The 16309-nt window shown below is 43.9% G+C and overlaps 2 protein-coding genes across 2 annotated transcripts in view; one reads left to right on the forward strand and one right to left on the reverse strand.

Annotated features, from left to right (window-relative positions):
* Window positions 1–8056, reverse strand: part of LOC122929154 (heat shock cognate 71 kDa protein-like) — a 49879-nt gene extending 41823 nt beyond the window's left edge. Inside the window, exon 1 of the mRNA XM_044282658.1 lies at window positions 7920–8056. The gene's annotated coding sequence lies outside the window, so the exon portion shown is untranslated. The remainder of the gene's footprint in view (window positions 1–7919) is intronic.
* Window positions 8057–8131: 75 nt separating this feature from the next.
* Window positions 8132–16309, forward strand: part of LOC122929155 (interferon-inducible GTPase 5-like) — a 29996-nt gene continuing 21818 nt past the window's right edge. The window contains exon 1 of the mRNA XM_044282660.1: window positions 8132–8336. The gene's annotated coding sequence lies outside the window, so the exon portion shown is untranslated. The remainder of the gene's footprint in view (window positions 8337–16309) is intronic.

A 16309-nucleotide genomic window follows, 5' to 3' on the forward strand; every position in this document is an offset into this window, starting at 1 on the left:
CCCAGACGGGGGGGCAATAGGAACCTATTATTAAAAAGGAGAGAATTATTATGGATACATAGGTTAAATACCTTAAGACCTAATGGTCTTAATGTAGATTTTAATTTAGGGGTGTGCACTTGAAGAGGTGGTTTGCCCCTGGCAGATCTTGTGTTGTTTGTTATATGTCTTTCATCTGATTGTAGGTGGTGATCCTATACAAAGGTTATTATGAGATTTAACTTTCTTTGTTCTTTCTCAATTGAATATTATTAATTGTCATTGTCATTATATTACAGATGATCAATGAACATAGAAAGAAAGGAGCCATGAAGTTTTGGGTGTCGTTTTTCCACATAGAAGTGTGCTGTATTCCACGTCCGATGATATCCACATTGTTGGGCTGATCTGGATTGGATTGCGTGTTGGGGTCGGATCATGTTCTGACATATTACATATACCTGTTTCCTTTAGGAATATATAACATCAAGGAGAACCCTTACGAGTGGTTATGAATGACGAGATAGAGGCGGCACTTGGTATACGACCGATACTGGGGTACCGGTCGGGACCATAATGCATGCCCTATATGTGGTTACCATGACCCCCTGACAGATGGTTATGGTTTCCCTACTCTCGCCTCCCATTAGCCAGCTCAAGTATAGATTTAGGAATTATGGGCAATTCGTCCAGAATCAAATATGGCGCGGCATAGAACGCCCTGAGCATGCGCACTGATGTTAATTGATTGTGATGCTATAATTGTGTACACCTATTTATATGTGCACTCACCTTTGTATTGTGATGCTTGAGAAAGGCTCTGGATTTTGAGCCGAAACGTCGCCTCTGTGCCACTGTGGCCCAATAAATTATACTATTTTGTACTACCTGGAGTTGCTGTCCGTTTTCGTCTAAATATATATATATATATACACAGTTAGGTCCATAAATATTGGGACATCGACACAATTCTAACATTTTTGGCTCTATACACCACCCCAATGGATTTCTGCAAATACATCCTTCCAAGTCCATCGCAGGACCTCCAACATGGTGTGCCGGGCAGAGCTGGGCAGGTTTCCACTATGGCTCACCGTGCAGAGGAGGGCAATATCATTCTGGCCACACATACACTCGGGTCCATAAATATTGGGGCACCAACACAATTCTAACATTTCTGGCTCTATACATTACCACAATGGATTTGAAATAAAACAAACAAGATGTGCTTTACCCGCAGACTGTCAGCTTTACCTGCAGACTGTCAGCTTTACCTGCAGACTGTCAGCTTTACCTGCAGACTGTCAGCTTTACCCGCAGACTGTCAGCTTTACCTGCAGACTGTCAGCTTTACCTGCAGACTGTCAGCTTTACCCGCAGACTGTCAGCTTTACCTGCAGACTGTCAGCATTACCCGCAGACTGTCAGCTTTACCCGCAGACTGTCAGCTTTACCCGCAGACTGTCGGCTTCACCTGCAGACTGTCGGCTTCACCTGCAGACTGTCAGCTTTACCCGCAGACTGTCAGCTTTACCTGCAGACTGTCAGGTTTAATTTGAGGGTATTTACATCCAAATCAGGTGAACGGTGCAGGAATTACAGCAGTTACATCTGTGCCTCCCACTTGTTAAGGGGCCAAAAGTAATGGGACAGAATAATAATCATGAATCAAACTTTCACTTTTTAATACTTGGTTGTAAATCCTTTGCAGCCAATTACAGCCTGAAGTCTGGAACGCACAGACATCACCAGACGCTGGGTTTCATCCCTGGTGATGCTCTGCCCGGCCTCTACTGCAACTGTCTTCAGTTCCTGCTTGTTCTTGGGGCATTTTCCCTTCAGTTTTGTCTTCAGCAAGTGAAATGCTCAATCGGATTCAGGTCCGGTGATTGACTCGGTCATTGCAGAACATTCCACTTCTTTCCCTTAATAAACTCTTTGGTTGCTTTTGCAGTATGCTTTGGGTCATTGTCCATCTGCACTGTGAAGCGCCGTCCAATGAGTTCTGAAGCATTTGAATGAATATGAGAAGATAATATTGCCCGAAACACTTCAGAATTCATCCTGCTGCTTTTGTCAGCAGTCACATCATCAATAAATACAAGAGAAGCAGTTGGCAGCCATACATGCCCACGCCATGGCACTACCACCACCATGCCTCACTGATGAGGTGGTATGCTTAGGACCATGAGCAGTTCCTTTCCTTCTCCATTCTTTTCTCTTGCCATCACTCTGGTACAAGTTGATCTTGGTCTCATCTGTCCATAGGATGTTGTTCCAGAACTGTGAAGCTGCATACTCTGCAGGACCTAATGTTTGCTGGAGAGACTGGTTGTTTGGTTCAGAGACATCAGTGGATAAAGAGCAGACCCGGGTCGGTAAGATCGTGCACGCATCTCACTGCAGTTTGGCGCCTAGAGACTTAGACCAGGCCTGTAGTTAGTTAGTTGGGGTCCCTGCTTTGTGTCAGGTCTAAAGTGTTGCTACTGTACTACAAGGACTCCATTACTAAAAGGGACATTGCACATTTGAGATCTGATAAATACCCCCCACGAACTCTATCCAGTTTAGCGTTTTGCTCAGGAGAAATAATCACGTGCTACCGGATTAGTTATGGGAGGGGGAATAATATAGAACATGGTAAGATTGTGAACTGCTGTGTTCCACTGCAGGCCCGCCCGTACTAAGAACCCAACTAATTGTTTGTGTTTGTTTCAGGGTAATAATAGGTACGGCGAGGCAGTTTTAGTTGTGCCCGCAAGTAGGTAATTTACCACAAAATTTCCGCTGACATCCATCAGGGGGCGCCGTGCTGTGCAACACAGGGGTCTCAGCCTTTGGGCTGGGTGTATGTAAACTTATTTTATGTTCTCAGCATTTGTGGTTGTGTTTATTATCACGTGTTAGTAAAATTCTGTTTTTGCAAAAGCTGGTGTCTGACTTTGCTCTATCCTGGAGAGGCCACCCCGGTACACGGCTTACACAACACAGGCAGTGTCATCTGCCGGGGCTCGTCTAGAGTAATATCTGACCGTGATTCAGCATCAGAGGATCTGGAATTGAGCTCAGGGCTCTGCCCATATGTGGCAAACCGTTCCTGGTTCCTATAGGACTCATCTTCTCCAGGACACAGTCCATCTCCCTCACCACCCCAGCCAGCTCTACACTCAGTGAGTGCAGTCTGCCATCATACAAGGTCTTACTCCCTGGATTTGCAGTCTTTAGTTTATACACACAGTCTATCTGTATCTGCAGCATTTGCTTATGGTGGTTCAGCACCCCCATTCTCCTAACCAGCCCTGAGATCTCCTCCGCCAGCTGCACATGCCGTCTCCTTCACCTGGGGTCTTGGCTTGTGCAAAGTCTGAGGCGGTTTGAATTCAGAGTCCTTCAGCCTCCTCATTCTTGGCTTGATGGTCTCACCACTGGCTCCAAAGTCTGCACCTGTGATAGTCCTGGAGGATCCTGGAGACTTTGCTGCAGGTTTCCCCTGGGCGATCTCCAGAGGCTTCTCAGCTTGTTTCATGCTCCCACCACCAGCCTGAGATCTTGTCCGGCCTGAGCATGCCATGTTGGACACCAGATCATGCTTCTGCAGGTTCTCCTACAATGCCAGTCTCTTCAGGGAGGTTCTGTGCTGTCTGTGAGCTGGAGGGGTGAGCTGCACACCTGCTGCATGGGACGAGCTCTGTCCTTCATGCTGGCCACCTTGCTGGATTTTTCTTGCACTTCTTAAATTTCCCACAAAATATGCCTTTTTGCAATCATCTGTTTTCTTAGCATTCTGCAAGTTTTGCATGGCCGATTGTCTCACCTCTCTTTCCTTAGAAGCAGTTGCTGTTTCTCCTTCTTTCATTCCTTTTCTCATTTTAATGTGTTCCTCTCTGTTCCTTGAGGTGGAAACACTTGCACCCTGAGCATTTCTCGGCAGAAAGTTCTCTTTGGGATTTGAATCCACATTTGGAAGGTTCTGTGAGTTTCCTCCCAGTGAAGGCCTGGATCTTGCATGGGGAGCTTCCCCACCCAGGGTGTCCCCTCCCTGGGCTTTCTCCAGAAATCAGGAGAGCTACAACACACAACCTCTCAGCTAGGAGGCAGTATTAGAGATCTTTCGCACAAGCGGATGCCGTGCGGGTAAACCGCTGCGTGAAAGAGAGCCAAGCCCCGTTCTGGACAGCATAGACACGGAGCAGTAACATGATTGATAATAATCTGGGCTTCTTTGTGACCTTTTTACTACAAAATCAAGGTGACAACTTTATCTCACTGTGATTTTGTAGTAAAAAGGTCACAGAGAGGCAAAGATCATTATCAATCATGTTACTGCTCCGTGTCTCTGCTGTCTGGAACGGGGCTTGGCTCTCTTTCATGCAGCGGATTACCCGCACGGCATCCGCTCGCATGAAAGAGCTTTTATAGTAGTTATATTCTTGTACATAGGAGGCAGTATGTCACGGATGGTGTTACAGAAAACTAGAAGACACAAATGAAGATCCGACTGACTGGATCCAAAACTAAGGAACAGGAGGGTAAGCCCTGTAAGAGCCCTAGCTATCTCCCCTACTGCTCAGCCTATGCAAAAATCTCAATGGTAGAAAATTGCATATCCTCGTTCCTCGACTGTATGCACCTGAACACCCTATAATAGTGAGGGGACACGACCACCAGCTCCCTACTCTTAATACAGAGGGAGTCAGGGTCACCTAGGATCAAGCCCACAGGCAAACAGAAATAAAGAAAACAGACTTATCTTGTGGATGCAGCAGTAACAGCTTCTAGCATCAGGACACTCCAGGAAGTTCTATAAACCGCAAAGTGATGCAGTATGGGAAGGTATTTAAAAGGATGCAATCAGTGCAACTACATGACAGCTGAGAGAGGCTAACGAGATGAGAAAATGAAAGCAAAACAAAAGGAACCTCAAGCAGGAGGAATCTGTCAGAGCTTCTCAGATGTCTGGTGGTGACACAGTATTATAGTAGTTATATTCTTGTACATAGGAGCAGTATTATAGTAGTTATATTCTTGTACATAGGAGCAGTATTATAGTAGTTATATTCTTGTACATAGGAGCAGTATTATAGTAGTTATATTCTTGTACATAGGAGCAGTATTATAGTAGTTATATTCTTGTACATAGGAGCAGTATTATAGTAGTTATATTCCTGTATATAGGAGCAGTATTATAGTAGTTATATTCTTGTACATAGGAGCAGTATTATAGTAGGTATATTCTTGTACATAGGAGGCAGTATTATAGTAGTTATATTCTTGTACATAGGAGCATTATTATAGTAGTTATATTCTTGTACATAGGAGCAGTATTATAGTAGTTATATTCTTGTGCATAGGAGCAGTATTATTGTAGTTATATTCTTGTACATAGGAGCAGTATTATAGTAGTTATATTCTTGTACATAGGAGGCAGTATTATAGTAGTTATATTCTTGTACATAGGAGCAGTATTATAGTAGTTATATTCTTGCACATAGGAGCAGTATTATAGTAGTTATATACTTGTACATTGGAGGCAGTATTATTGTAGTTATATTCTTGTACAAAGGAGCAGTATTATAGTAGTTATATTCTTGTACATAGGAGCAGTATTATAGTAGTTATATTATTGTACATAGGAGCAGTATTATAGTAGTTATATTTTTGTACATAGGAGCAGTATTATAGTATTTATATTCTTGTACATAGGAGCAGTATTATAGTAGTTATAATCTTGTACATAGGAGCAGTAGTATAGTAGTTATATTTTTGTATATAGGAGGCAGTATTGTAGTATTTATATTCTTGTACATAGGAGCAGTATTATAGTAGTTATATTCTTGTACATAGGAGCAGTAGTATAGTAGTTATATTTTTGTATATAGGAGCAGTATTATAGTATTTATATTCTTGTACATAGGAGCAGTATTATAGTAGTTATAATCTTGTACACAGGAGCAGTATTATAGTAGTTATATTTTTGTATATAGGAGCAGTATTGTAGTAGTTATATTCTTGTACATAGGAGGCAGTATTATAGTAGTTATATTCTTGTACATAGGAGCAGTATTATAGTAGTTATATTCTTGTACATAGGAGAATGTATTATAGTAGTTATATTCTTGTACATAGGAGCAGTATTATAGTAGTTATATTCTTGTACATAGGAGCAGTATTATAGTAGTTATATTCTTGTACATAGGAGCAGTATTATAGTAGTTATATTCTTGTACATAGGAGAATGTATTATAGTAGTTATATTTTTGTATATAGGAGCAGTACTATAGTAGTTATATTTTTGTATATAGGAGCAGTACTATAGTAGTTATATTCTTATACTGTACATAGAAGCAGTATTATAGTAGTTATATTTTTGTATATAGGAGGAGTATTATAGTAGTTATATTCTTATACTGTACATAGAAGGAGTAGTATAGTAGTTATATTTATGAAAGGGGTGTGATTTAGAAAAAAGAGATGTGGCTTGAAATTGAGCGTGACTTAGAGTGAAGGGGTATAACTTTGTGGGACAAGTGACCCAAAATTTTGGAACGAAAGAGGCCGAATTATACATGGTTTACAGATGGACATAACTGACTACACATCTAAAAAATGCACCAAATGTATCTTACAGTATGTGACACATCATCGTTAAATCAACCCCATTCGTATCTCACCCTGAGTTGTGTCAGACGACTGTCTCACCTCTGCTACAGTGGCACCAAAAGGGTCAAACTACATTGCAACAGGTGCCGTGTGTCGATAGTTAATGGTGTCGTACTGCGCATGTGACACGAAGTGACTGTGACGCGACAGACGGACATAAATCCAACTTAAATAGATTTTTTGCAACTTTCGTGTTGCAGTCGCAGTGCGACACTATTGACTATCATTATAAAAAATGTTGCGCGACATTTCTGCGATACATGTCGCCATGTAGCCCTAGCCTTAAAGGGAACCTGTCATGTGGATATTTTATTATAATCTAACTAATTATATACAATCATTAACTACTAAAAAGTACCTTAGATGTATTCACTTACTGGTGTGACAGATGGTTACCTCATAATATACACACAAAGATGCCACATGCCGCATGCTAATGAGCTGATTTGAGTCCAGCGTGATGTCATTGAGTCCAGCGTATATTTATTCAGAGCTATAGCCACTCCCCTGCCCACCTGCTGCTGATTCATATGGAAAAAAAACTGTCAATCTGCAGCCGGTGGGCGGAAAGAGTCAGGAGCTCATGAATATTCATGACTCATCATTATCAGCTGGAGCTTTTCAATACAAGATGTTGGCAGATTGACTGGGTCAAATAAAGAAAGTGACCCAGCATTTTGCTAAGAGAATCAGTCACTTATTTATGTTGCTCTTAGTTAGGACACCATAAAACTGGTGACAGGTTCCCTTTAAGTCTTTACGTGTGATGCGGTGCTGTATTCTACAATATTTAAAGGGCCGGTATCCCTAAAGTCTGCATTTTGCAAAATTGCAGCAGGCAGCATTATAAGAGCTGATAGCAGAAAACAACAGATGAGAGCCAAGTGCACAGAAAATGGGATCGACGTTACCTGCTACTTCTCCAAGTTTCTGCCCACCATGTATGATCCGGTCACCTGTCTATGCAGTAAACACCATTTCAGGAGCTGCAGAACTACACGCGGCAGTTTACTGGTTAATTGCGTTGCAACTTCTACAACCCCACAAGCAATGTACACACAATGCAGACGTTATAAAGCAGTCACTCCATCATGTCTCATCTGTGATCCCATGCATACAGATGTAGCAGAGCTGAATTTTCAATTAACACTTTGCATAATCCATAAGCTTTGCTTGCAGTCCTATGTAAAACCACAGAACTTATTGTGGCAGCTGACAAGGTCTGTTCTACTGTAACCATAGATGCACCCTGTCCGTCTGTCTGTCCTTGTGCAGCTCACCTGTGCCAGTGCCCTCAGATATAGCCTGGTGTCTGCCTGCGGACGCCTCTATATACACTGCCGCCTGGCTCTGCACAGCTGTGACGGGATTCAGAAGCTTCTAGATGTCCCTGTTTTCCTCTCCACCCTCCCCTGCTGCCCCCCCTCAATGCCTGGCAGTCACGCAGGCACAGAGAGCGAGGGCGGGTGAGTCCAGCAGAAGAGAATATTCTAGATTTTGGCAATGATTCTCCAAAAAGTCACCCGGCCCAAATTGGCGTCATGCATTTTTGGACTGCATAACTTTGTATAGGCCAGAAGATGAACCCACCACAAGCAGAACACGAGTAATAGTCTATACCCGGACACCAATCTGATTGCACAGATGTAGCAGAGCTGAATGTGTCTACTACTCTCTGATTTCAGGTAGAACTACAGGTAAGCCAGCTGCAATCAGCCCGCACGCACAATGCAAAGAATTACAGGACAGCGTCAGCTCTGCTACATGTACTTTTTGGAGTTGATATAATGCTTGGTTCTGACAGAGAACAAATCCAGCTCTGCCTCGTTGATATTAAAGAGGTTTTCTAGGATGAGAAAAACATGGCTGCCTTCTTCCAATATATACTGTAGACTACCCTTGTCATCAGGGTGTATGTGGTATTGCATTTCTGTTCCATTGAATCCAACAGAGTCGAACTGCAGTACCAGACACAATCCATGGATAGGGGTGGCGCTGTTTTTGGAAGAAAACAGCCATACATTTCTAATCCTGGACAACTTCCTCAATCCCAATGAAGATGAAATTCGTACCATTCAATAACTATGGGGGACAGCAAATAAATGTGTCCACTAAAGCCGCCAGAAGGAGGAGCTCAAAGGTTTATAAAGCTCCAATACTAGCTGTATTCATCCATGTGCGGTGGTAGATGTATAATATCTATATAGGGATCTATATAATAAGATCATAGTGGTCACTGTATATATCTGTATGTAGTAATCTCCTGAGCTCCCTCTAGTGGTGGCTGTATATATCTGCATGTAGTAATCTCCTGAGCTCCCCCTAGTGGTGTCTGTATATATCTGTATGTAGTAATCTCCTGAGCTCCCCCTAGTGGTGGCTGTATATATCTGTATGCAGTAATCTCCTGAGCTCCCCTAGTGGTGTCTGTATATATCTGTATTTAGTAATCTCCTGAGATCCCTCTAGTGGTGGCTGTATATATCTGTATGTAGTAATCTCCTGAGCTCCCTCTAGTGGTGGCTGTATATATCTGTATGTAGTAATCTCCTGAGCTCCTTCTAGTAGTGGCTGTATATATCTGTATGTAGTAATCTCCTGAGCTCCCTCTAGTGGTGGCTGTATATATCTGTATGTAGTAATCTCCTGAGCTCCTTCTAGTAGTGGCTGTATATATCTGTATGTAGTAATCTCCTGAGCTCCCCCTAGTGGTGGCTGTATATATCTGTATGCAGTAATCTCCTGAGCTCCCTCTAGTGGTGGCTGTATATATCTGTATTTAGTAATCTCCTGAGATCCCTCTAGTGGTGGCTGTATATATCTGTATGTAGTAATCTCCTGAGCTCCCTCTAGTGGTGGCTGTATATATCTGTATGTAGTAATCTCCTGAGCTCCTTCTAGTGGTGGCTGTATATATCTGTCTGTAGTAATCTCCTGAGCTCCCTCTAGTGGTGGCTGTATATATCTGAATGTAGTAATCTCCTGAGCTCCCCCTAGTGGTGGCTGTATATATCTGTATGTAGTAATCTCCTCAGCTCCCTCTAGTGGTGGCTGTATATATCTGTCTGTAGTAATCTCCCGAGCTCCCTCTAGTGGTGGCTGTATATAACTGTATGCAGTAATCCTCTGAGCTCCCCCTAGTGGTGGCTGTATATATCTGTATGTAGTAATCTCCTGAGCTCCATCTAGTGGTGGCTGTATATATCTGTATGTAGTAATCTCCTGAGCTCCCTCTAGTGGTGGCTGTATATATCTGTATGTAGTAATCTCCTGAGCTCCATCTAGTGGTGGCTGTATATATCTGTATGTAGTAATCTCCTGAGCTCCCTCTAGTGGTGGCTGTATATATCTGTATGTAGTAATCTCCTGAGCTCCCTCTAGTGGTGGCTGTATATATCTGTATGTAGTAATCTCCTGAGCTCCTCTAGTGGTGGCTGTATATATCTGTATGTAGTAATCTCCTGAGCTCCCTCTAGTGGTGGCTGTATATATCTGTATGTAGTAATCTCCTGAGCTCCCTCTAGTGGTGGCTGTATATATCTGTATGTAGTAATCTCCTGAGCTCCCTCTAGTGGTGGCTGTATATATCTGTATGTAGTAATCTCCTGAGCTCCCTCTAGTGGTGGCTGTATATATCTGTATGTAGTAATCTCCTGAGCTCCCTCTAGTGGTGGCTGTATATATCTGTATGTAGTAATCTCCTGAGCTCCCTCTAGTGGTGGCTGTATATATCTGTATGTAGTAATCTCCTGAGCTCCCTCTAGTGGTGGCTGTATATATCTGTATGTAGTAATCTCCTGAGCTCCCTCTAGTGGTGGCTGTATATATCTGTATGTAGTAATCTCCTGAGCTCCCTCTAGTGGTGGCTGTATATATCTGTATGTAGTAATCTCCTGAGCTCCCTCTAGTGGTGGCTGTATATATCTGTATGTAGTAATCTCCTGAGCTCCCTCTAGTGTGGCTGTATATATCTGTATGTAGTAATCTCCTGAGCTCCCTCTATGGTGGCTGTATATATCTGTATGTAGTAATCTCCTGAGCTCCCTCTAGTGGTGAGCTGTATATATCTGTATGTAGTAATCTCCTGAGCTCCCTCTAGTGGTGGCTGTATATATCTGTATGTAGTAATCTCCTGAGCTCCCTCTAGTGGTGGCTGTATATATCTGTATGTAGTAATCTCCTGAGCTCCCTCTAGTGGTGGCTGTATATATCTGTATGTAGTAATCTCCTGAGCTCCCTCTAGTGGTGGCTGTATATATCTGTATGTAGTAATCTCCTGAGCTCCCTCTAGTGGTGGCTGTATATATCTGTATGTAGTAATCTCCTGAGCTCCCTCTAGTGGTGAGCTGTATATATCTGTATGTAGTAATCTCCTGAGCTCCCTCTAGTGGTGGCTGTATATATCTGTATGTAGTAATCTCCTGAGCTCCCTCTAGTGGTGGCTGTATATATCTGTATGTAGTAATCTCCTGAGCTCCCTCTAGTGGTGGCTGTATATATCTGTATGTAGTAATCTCCTGAGCTCCCTCTAGTGGTGGCTGTATATATCTGTATGTAGTAATCTCCTGAGCTCCCTCTAGTGGTGGCTTGTATATATCTGTATGTAGTAATCTCCTGAGCTCCCTCTAGTGGTAGGCTGTATTATCTGTATGTAGTAATCTCCTGAGCTCCCTCTAGTGGTAGCTGTATATATCTGTATGTAGTAATCTCCTGAGCTCCCTCTAGTGGTGGCTGTATATATCTGTATGTAGTAATCTCCTGAGCTCCCTCTAGTGGTGGCTGTATATATCTGTATGTAGTAATCTCCTGAGCTCCCTCTAGTGGTGGCTGTATATATCTGTATGTAGTAATCTCCTGAGCTCCCTCTAGTGGCAGTTGTATATATCTGTATGTAGTAATCTACTGAGCTCCCTCTAGTGGTAGCTGTATATATCTGTATGTAGTAATACCCTGAGCTCCCTCTAGTGGTGACTGTATATGTCTGTATGTAGTAATCTCCTGAGCTCCCTCTAGTGGTGGATGTATATATCTGTATGTAGTAATACCCTGAGCTCCCTCTAGTGGTGACTGTATATGTCTGTATGTAGTAATCTCCTGAGCTCCCTCTAGTGGTGGATGTATATATCTGTATGTAGTAATCTCTTGAGCTCCCTCTAGTGGTAGCTGTATATATCTGTATGTAGTAATCTCCTGAGCTCCCTCTAGTGGTAGTTGTATATATCTGTATGTAGTAATCTCCTGAGCTCCCTCTAGTGGTAGCTGTATATATCTGTATGTAGTAATCTCCTGAGCTCCCTCTAGTGGTAGTTGTATATATCTGTATGAAGTAATCTCCTGAGCTCCCTCTAGTGGAAGCTGTATATATCTGTATGTAGTAATCTCCTGAGCTCCCTCTAGTGGTGACTGTATATATCTGTATGTAGTAATCTCCTGAGCTCCCTCTAGTGGTAGTTGTATATATCTGTATGTAGTAATCTCCTGAGCTCCCCCTAGTGGTGGCTGTATATATCTGTATGTAGTAATCTCCTGAGCTCCCTCTAGTGGTAGCTGTATATATCTGTATGTAGTAATCTCCTGAGCTCCCTCTAGTGGTAGTTGTATATATCTGTATGAAGTAATCTCCTGAGCTCCCTCTAGTGGAAGCTGTATATATCTGTATGTAGTAATCTCCTGAGCTCCCTCTAGTGGTGACTGTATATATCTGTATGTAGTAATCTCCTGAGCTCGCTCTAGTGGTGGCTGTATATATCTGTATATAGTAACCCCCTCAGCTCCCTCTAGTGGTGGCTGTATATATCTGTATGTAGTAATCTCCTGAGCTCCCTCTAGTGGTAGTTGTATATATCTGTATGTAGTAATCTCCTGAGCTCCCTCTAGTGGTGGCTGTATATATGTGTATGTAGTAATCTCCTGAGCTCGCTCTAGTGGTAAATGTATATATCTGGATGTAGTAATCTCCTGAGCTCCCTCTAGTGGTTGCTGTATACATCTGTATTCAGTTCTCCTGAGCTCCCTCTAGTGGTGGCTGTATACTGTATATCTGTATGTAGTAATCTCCTGAGCTCCCCTTAGTGGTGGCTGTATATATTTGCATGTAGTAATCTCCTGAGCTCCCTCTAGTGGTGGCTGTATATATCTGTATGTAGTAATCTCCTGAGCTCGCTCTAGTGGTGGCTGTATATATCTGTATATGGTAACCCCCTCATCTCCCTCTAGTGATGGCTGTATATATCTGTATGTATTAATCTTCTGAGCTCCCTCTAGTGGTGGCTGTATATATCTCTAGGCAGATATCTCCTGAGTTCCCTCTAGTGGTTGTTGCATATATCTGTATGTAGCTATCTTCTGAGCTCCCTCTAGTGGTGGCTGTATATATCTGTATGTAGTAATCTCCTGAGCTCCCTCTAGTGGTGGCTGTATATATCTGTGTGAAGTAATCTCCTGAGCTTCCTCTAGTGGTAGTTGTATATATCTGTATGTAGTAATCTCCTGAGCTCCCCCTAGTGGTGGCTGTATATATCTGTATGTAGTAATCTCCTGAGCTCCCTCTAGTGGTAGCTGTATATATCTGTATATAGTAATCTCCTGAGCTCCCTCTAGTGGTGGCTGTATATATCTGTATGTAGCAATCTCCTGAGCTCCTCCTAGTGGTGGCTGTATATATGTGTATGTAGTAATCTCCTGAGCTCCCTCTAGTGGTGGCTGTAAATATCTGTATGTAGCAATCTCCTGAGCTCCTCCTAGTGGTGGCTGTATATATCTGTATGCAGTAATCTCCTGAGCTCCTCCTAGTGGTGGCTGTATATATGTGTATGTAGTAATCTCCTGAGCTCCCTCTAGTGGTGGCTGTATATATCTGTATGTAGCAATCTCCTGAGCTCCTCCTAGTGGTGGCTGTATATATCTGTATGTAGTAATCTCCTGAGCTCCCCCTAGTGGTGGCTGTATATATCTGTATGTAGTAATCTCCTGAGCTCCCTCTAGTGGTAGCTGTATATATCTGTATATAGTAATCTCCTGAGCTCCCTCTAGTGGTGGCTGTATATATCTGTATGTAGTAATCTCCTGAGCTCCCTCTAGTGGTGGCCGTATATATCTGTATGTAGCAATCTCCTGAGCTCCTCCTAGTGGTGGCTGTATATATGTGTATGTAGTAATCTCCTGAGCTCCCTCTAGTGGTGGCTGTATGAATCTGTATGTAGCAATCTCCTGAGCTCCTCCTAGTGGTGGCTGTATATATCTGTATGTAGTAATCTCCTGAGCTCCCCATAGTGGTGGCTGTATATATCTGTATGTAGTAATCTCCTGAGCTCCCTCTAGTGGTAGCTGTATATATCTGTATATAGTAATCTCCTGAGCTCCCTCTAGTGGTGGCTGTATATATCTGTATGTAGTAATCTCCTGAGCTCCCTCTAGTGGTGGCCGTATATATCTGTATGTAGCAATCTCCTGAGCTCCTCCTAGTGGTGGCTGTATATATCTGTTTGCAGTAATCTCCTGAGCTCCCTCTAGTGGTGGCTGTATATATCTGTATGTTGTAATCTCCTGATCTCCATCTAGTGGTGGCTGTATATATCTGTATATAGTAACCTCCTGAGCTCCCTCTAGTGGTGGCTGTATGACTGCAGCGAGCTCCGGTTTCTTTGGAGGTGTTGGATGTCCGATGCACAGGTGGCGGTGACCCGGCGGCAGGGGATTAGTCTCCAGTCTTTATATAAACCCTGCGCTGCGTCCTTGTCAAAACTAAAGATGTTTTGTTTAGAGGTCCAAAATACCTTCAACCAGAATCCAGACTATCATTGGAACCTCCAGGAAGCGTTTAGAGGCTGTAATTTCTGCAAAGGGAGGATCTACTAAATATTGATTTCATTTCTTTTTTGTGGTGCCCAAATTTACGCATTTGCCTAATTTTGTTTAAATAATTATAGCACTTTCTGTTTCCGTTCTCGCAAGGATGGGCTTTGGGGAAAAATTTATGTGTACTCTCAAGCTACTGTATAGATCTCCAAGGGCAAAATTGAGTCTTAATGGAATCCTGAGTAGTAGTTTTGATTTAAATAGAGGCACGCGGCAGGGCTGCCCATTATCCCCCTTGTTATTCGATATTTATATCGAACCCCTTGCGATGGCCATCAGGCAGGATGATCAGGTCAATGGATTTGGTACGTTAGGAGTACAAGACCGTATCTCCCTATATGCGGATGATGTTTTGTTTTTTATAGACCATACGGATACTACTCTTCCTAGGATTATTCAAATGGTTAAAGCATTTGGTGAGGTGTCTGGTCTTCTTATAAACTGGGCCAAGACCAGTTTGTTGCCAATAGACCCACTGCCACAGAAAGAGGTTCTTGTGACACAGTTAGACATTGTTGACACCTTTCAATATTTGGGTTTGACTATATCGCCTCGGGTTGAAAATTTTGTACAACTCAATTTGATCCCCATAATGGTAAAGACTAGAGCTAAAATAGGGATCTGGCTGAGACTTCCCCTATCCAGAGCTGACCGAGTCTCACTGGTTAAAATGGTGATATTACCACAATTTCTTTATGTGCTCAGGAATACACCTATTTGGATACAAGACAAATATTTCAAACTCTTGGAAAGAATAATTAATGATTTAATATGGGGAAGAAAGCGAGTTCGAATAAAGCTGGAATATTTGTACAAATCAGTGGAGTGCGGGGGCTTAAATCTCCCTTACTTTAAAGGGTACTTTATTGCAGCCCAGTTATTGATGTGCTATGAATCAGAGAACAGTGCACTGCTGGGGAAGTTGGTAACTAGTAATGTCCACAATAATATTTTTACACTGTTGGAATAGGGACAACGGAGCGGGGCGCAGACGTAGCGCAGTGAAAACTGACTGAGGGGGGAAGCTGAAGACCAGGATGGGGTTAATCTAGTAGGTGGGTGGAGTGATGCTTGGAACGTACAGGGGGGGGCGGTGCTGCATTTTCGCGCGCCGTTTATATGCAGGGTGGTGAAGGGGGCGGCACCAGAGGCCATCATAGTTCCGGAGAAGTTGGGAGCAGTTGCGGTTGTGTTGGTAGCTGTAGGCGTAGTGTTAAGGCATGTCGGCGCTTGAGGACTTGTTGGCGGCGGTGCGTGCAGCGGCGGAGCAGCATGGCTCCGACTGGCTCGTGAGTAGTCTGCAAGCGGCGGTGGGGGCCCCGGTTGTTCCTCCGGTGGCGGTGGCTGGCAGAGTGAGGGCTAGGAGATCTGTCCCTCCGGAGCGCTTGAGTCCGGAGGTGACTCCCCGGTCGAGGCGCCGGCTTGGGAGCCCCACGGTTAACCCTTCCTTTGCCCCGGGTGGCGCGGCTGATGGTCCGGTGTGCCGGCGCAGCGGTCGGAGTTCGGCGCGGCGTTGCGCTGGTGCGTCGGAAGTGCAGAGGGGACGAGGTAGGGAGGCGGCGCGGTCGGCCAGGAGTGCGCGGCGCGATGCGGTGGAGGGGGGTGAGGCGCGGGCGGGAGGACGGGGCCTTGGGTCTCGAGTGGCTGGCGGTGTCGGTGGCATCGGCAGTGCGGTCTCACTTACCCTGGGTGAGGATCGGGCGGCGGCGGCTGAGCGTAGGAGGTTTGCTGAGGCAGCGCAGAGTCTGGAGTTGGAGGCGGCTCGGTCAGCGGGCGTTGGTGTGGCGGCGGGAGACTCGACTGGAGGTAGGAG

The sequence above is a fragment of the Bufo gargarizans genome, chromosome 2 (assembly GCF_014858855.1).
Source record: "Bufo gargarizans isolate SCDJY-AF-19 chromosome 2, ASM1485885v1, whole genome shotgun sequence".
Taxonomy (NCBI): domain Eukaryota; kingdom Metazoa; phylum Chordata; class Amphibia; order Anura; family Bufonidae; genus Bufo; species Bufo gargarizans.